This window comes from Dermacentor silvarum, chromosome 4 (assembly GCF_013339745.2).
Source record: "Dermacentor silvarum isolate Dsil-2018 chromosome 4, BIME_Dsil_1.4, whole genome shotgun sequence".
NCBI classification, from domain to species: Eukaryota; Metazoa; Arthropoda; class Arachnida; order Ixodida; family Ixodidae; genus Dermacentor; species Dermacentor silvarum.
In genome coordinates, this window is record NC_051157.2 from 232,854,645 (window position 1) to 232,859,987 (window position 5,343).

Genomic DNA, 5,343 nt, shown 5'->3' on the forward strand with positions numbered 1-5,343 from the left:
CCGGTCGTTGCGATAGTAATTCTGCTCAGTACGAGAGGAACCGCAGATTCGGACACTTGGTTCACGTGCTTGGTCGAGAGACCAGTGGTGCGAAGCTACCATCCGTGGGATTACGACTGAACGCCTCTAAGTCAGAATCCCGTCTAAGCACTGCAACGATATCGTGTGCACTTGCGGCGAAAGCGGGTAAGATTAGCGCCGGGTCGAGCGCGGCGGGCCGCCGCGCTTCCCGGCTCGATGACGCCAAATGAACCCAGAGAGCGCCACACCGGAGGCCGAGTATTGTCGAGGCCACTGGTCGCTCTCCGGGGCTATGGCTGGCCTGAATCGCTGCAGTGTCAAATCGTCTGAAGACGACTTAGGTACCTGTCGTGGTGTCGTAAGTAGTAGAGCAGCCACCACACTGCGATCTATTGAGGCTTAGCCTCTGACTGGAAGGTTTGTCCGCGGTACAAAACTGAAACGTACATCCTTCCCGAGGCGCCTTATGCGATCGCAGTGCTTGCCGACAGGTGCGGAGTTTGTGTTGCGCGTCCGAAAGTGGACGACGCACGGACGAAAAATTAAAAAAAAAAATAAAAGGTGCGAGCTCTTTGCTGCGGTGAAACTCGCACAAAACGGTTGCCGCGAACGGCAACACAACGGCGCAACGGCTGGGGACCGTTGTTGCCGCAGCGTGCAAGTCGCTGGGCGGAACGCGACCAAAGTGTGTTGTGCCTGCTGCCGCTGCTGAGGTGCGGCAGTGATGAGAAGCGCACGGTTTTCGCAGAGATCAGACTGCGAATGCGTGCAGCCACGTCTTTTGCGAAAAGCTCATACGGGCGGCGCGCCGTATGAGCGAAAGGTCTCGCAATTGCGGACCATTGTGCGAGAGAAGAATCTGTGGATTCTACGGGAGAATGCGCGAAGGGGCGACGCGCAGTGCGAGCAGAGGGAATCGCACGTGTGACCTGATCTCGTACCAAAGAAGGGGTGCTTTTTCTCGTACCAAGGAAGGGCTGTTTTTCTCGTGGTGACAAAGCCCCCTGTTTGAGCAGGTCAGCAAAGAGAAAGAGGCCTTTCGCGCTTCGCCGAAGGCCCTTCGCGCGAGCGTTGCATGCTGCGGCCTCGCGCGTACATTGAAAGGGGGGGGTGTTTTTTTTTTTTTTTTTTTTCCGCCGCCCCGGTTGACGTGTTTTTTTTGGCCGCCCCGGCTGACGTGGTAAGGGACTTTGCCGCGCGCTTGCGCGCGGCCCCGCGGCCCCAACCGAACCGCCAGCAGCAGATTAGACAAACAGGTGTATGGACACCGACGAGGATTCACGCCGGGCTTAAGCGCCGACCATTTTCGGTCACTGTGGGTGGCTTAAGCGCGGGCCTTTTTTCTTAATTTTTTCTTTTCCTTCTTGCCCCGGTTGACGTGGTGGCGCGCTTAAGCGCGGCGCTTCAGCTCGGCCACTGTGGCCCCGGTTGACGTGGTTTTTAGGCCGCCCCGGCTGACGTGGTTGGTAAGGGACTTTGCCGCGCGCTTGGGCACTGCCCCACCCCACTCGCCAGAAGACTAGCTGAATGTCAACACCGCGGAGGAGGAATCGCGACGCCAACCAATTTCGGTCACTTATGAGCGGCTCGATTGCCGCATTGGCGCCTGCCGACTTGCATCGCGTGCAGCTCAAACGCGCGTTCTTCGCCGCCCCGGTTGACGCGGTTTTTTGGCCGCCCCGGCTGACGTGCTGAGGGACTTTGCCGCGCGCTTGCGCGCCGCCCCACTCACCCGCAGACTGTCAACACAGAGCAGGAGGAATCCCGGGTTTTTTTTTTCTTCTCCTTCCTACCCCGATGGACGCGGTGGCGGACTTTCGGTGCGTCGAGTGCGGCTTAAAGACTTTCTTTGCCGCCCCGGTTGACATGGTAGCGGACTTTGCGGGTTCTTTCCCGCGGCTGTTGGCGTGTTCTGTTTTCCTGTGTTTTCTTTTTTTTTTTTTTAGGTGCGCTCGTAGTCAGGGTAGGCAAGCGCCACGTATCACTGATGAAAACTGGCCGCGTTTGAATGCATAAAATTCTAATGAAAATATCTAATGAAAACCAAACCAGTAAGAAAGGCGTCCAAAATTGCCAAATTTTCATTTCAGAACACATTTACATTTAAGAACATTTGTTGTTTTCTTTGCTGCCTCGGCTGAATAATTCTGAAGCAGGATTTGCCACAAAAGCAATTCTTTTTTTTTTTTTTTTTTCGAGCGCTTTTTTTCTTGCGTTTCCGTGGTCCCTTACAAAAATAGTTCTTCTGCAGCACAGTGTGCGTGTGTTCAAATTTGAGAAAAAGCCCTGTTCTAAATAGAAAGAAGAAAACAATTTCGGTTAGAGCAACTGCAGAAGAAGAAACGACGTTCCGATTCTGAAGCAGGTTCTGATTTGTCACAATCGCAATTCTCTCTTTTTTTTTTTTTCGTGCGCTTTTTCTCCTTGCATTTCCGTGGTCCCTTACAAAAATAGTTCTTCTGCAGCAGTGTGCGTGTGTTCAAATTTGAGAATGATCTGATTCTGAAGGAGGTTCTGATTAGCCACAATCACAATTCTTTTTTTTTTTTTCGTGCGCTTTTTTTCCTTGCATTTCCGCGGTACCCCTTACAAAAATGGTCCTTCTGCAGCACATGCAACACACACAGCGTGCGTGTGTGTGTTCAAATTTGAGAATGATGGAAGTACCTAGCGCTGCAACTAGAACAAGAATTAATTATGAGTAAAAATGCACACTACCGAAGCCCAATCCCTGTTCTAAATAAAATGAAGAAAACAATTTCGGTTAGAGCAACTGCAGAAGAAGAAGAAACAACGTTCTGATTCTGAAGCAGGTTCTGATTTGCCACAATCACATTTCTTTTTTTTTTTTTCGTGCGCTTTTTTCCCTTGCATTTCCGTGGTCCCTTACAAAAATAGTTCTTCTGCAGCACAGTGTGCGTGTGTTCAAATTTGAGAAAAAGCCCTGTTCTAAATAGAAAGAAGAAAACAATTTCGGTTAGAGCAACTGCAGAAGAAGAAACGACGTTCCGATTCTGAAGCAGCTTCTGATTTGTCACAATCGCAATTCTCTCTTTTTTTTTTTTTTTCGTGCGCTTTTTCTCCTTGCATTTCCGTGGTCCCTTACAAAAATAGTTCTTCTGCAGCAGTGTGCGTGTGTTCAAATTTGAGAATGATCTGATTCTGAAGCAGGTTCTGATTAGCCACAATCACAATTCTTTTTTTTTTTTTTCGTGCGCTTTTTTTCCTTGCATTTCCGCGGTACCCCTTACAAAAATGGTCCTTCTGCAGCACATGCAACACACACAGCGTGCGTGTGTGTGTTCAAATTTGAGAATGATGGAAGTACCTAGCGCTGCAACTAGAACAAGAATTAATTATGAGTAAAAATGCACACTACCGAAGCCCAATCCCTGTTCTAAATAAAATGAAGAAAACAATTTCGGTTAGAGCAACTGCAGAAGAAGAAACAACGTTCTGATTCTGAAGCAGGTTCTGATTTGCCACAATCACATTTCTTTTTTTTTTTTTCGTGCGCTTTTTTCCCTTGCATTTCCGTGGTCCCTTACAAAAATGGTTCTTCTGCAGCACATGCACAAGCAATAAACGACGACACAATCGTCAGCGATATTTTCCTGGCCATTTAAAGAAATGTTTTCCGATCCATTTACACACATACACACACATGTGTGTGTGTGTGTGTTCAAATTTGAGAATGTTCACACTACCTAACGCTAGAAAAAGAAGAATTTATTTTCTCACTCGCGAAAATAAAACACATACTACAGAAGCTGTTCTATAAATAAAAAGAAGAAAACAAATTTTGTTAGAGCAAGTGCAGCAAAGATGTCAAGTTGTCTACACACAGCAGCGAAAGAATTACGATTTGAACAAATAAATAGCAAAACAATTCAGGTTAATGCGAGAAAACAAGTAAGCTGATGACATGGCATAACGCTGTCGCCGCCCCCCCCTGCCTTTCGTCACGTCTCCGAGATAGGCGCCAGTCGGGCCCGCGAGCAGCTTCCGTTATCTCCTTGCTATCCGCGGCGTTCACTGATACAGACTGATATGACGCCGCGCCTGTAGTATCTAAAAGCCCAAGGAGCGGGGTTGGCGCCACAGCGCAACGTGGCGCCCGACGGAATGACGAAGTAAATTTGGCGGCCCGCCGGCATTGAAGCGTTAGGCCAACGCCGCAGACAGCAAAGAGATAACGCAAGCTGCTCGTTTGGTCGGACCAGCCGTGACGTCGGAGACGTGACGAAAGGGCCGGGGGGTGGCGACATCGACGACAGAGACGCTCTTTTTGCGGCCAGTTTCAGTTTCAAGCAGCCTGCCAAGAGGAACTAATTGTTCGCGTAGCTCCCACATGAACTCCGCTATTCAAAATTCGATCCTTGGGCTAGGTAGTGTCGAGGACGGGCCCAAAGTACTCATTTGCTATAGCCACCTATTGTTGATCATTAGAAAGTTAATTAGCGTAAATTTGCTAATTACGCACGTAATTGCGGAAATTGCTCTGTATTATCTAGAGGCCGCCAATCCGTACACTGGAATGGCAAACATAACTTGACAAAGATTTACATTTTACTAATTTTAAAATTTGGTGCAGCTAAAAAAAAAAAAAAAAAAAAAAAACACCCTGTATACTGACAGACTTCGGTTGCTTTAAAAAAATAGGCTAAGGACCACCACTGTTTATATAAAGACGGAAACAGGCGGAAATTGTCAAGTGCTTTTTGCAAAATGAATAAATTTAGAATCTATTCTGGTGCTCGCAGTTTCGAGCAAAGAATGTGGAGCAAGAGAGATATGGAAAAAAAAAAGTCACTACTTTCTTCGCGCGGCGGGATTCGAACCAGGGTACACACGATCCGAAGGGGAGTGCTATCCCCTAACGATAACCACTGGACTATGGCACCCACTCTTGCAGAACAAGAATTTATGGGTACCATAAATGCTTGCTCGTTGTACCGTTGCGTTGTACCGACGATTGTAAGACAACTTGCTATGGGCCACAGAAAGAGAAAATGAGAGCGTGAGACACACAGAGAGGAAAAGAAGCGAGAGGAAAAGAAAAAGACGCTTACAGAGTTTACTACTGTTTCATACGTTTTCACAAGCGTGGATCGTCCTTAATTTTTTTTTTTTTTGTTCAATTTCGCTGAAAATGCAGAATCGTTAGGGCGACTTTTGGTATATGTGTCCGTACGCGCGCGGCCACGTACATGCCTAATAAATGGTCTATCTGAAACCACGGCGTGCTGACGTACGCGTGGGCACGAGCGAATTTAGTTATTGAGCACCAGCTACGACACGAGAAACGTTTAACTCGGAACA

At 47.9% G+C, this 5,343-nt stretch overlaps 1 long non-coding RNA gene and 1 pseudogene across 1 annotated transcript in view; both read left to right on the plus strand.

Moving 5' to 3' along the window:
• LOC119451280 (large subunit ribosomal RNA) overlaps positions 1 to 444 on the plus strand; it is a 6,712-nt pseudogene extending 6,268 nt beyond the window's left edge.
• LOC125944953 (uncharacterized) overlaps positions 1 to 5,343 on the plus strand; it is a 70,650-nt gene that overhangs the window by 13,738 nt on the left and 51,569 nt on the right. The gene's annotated exons all lie outside the window — the stretch shown is intronic.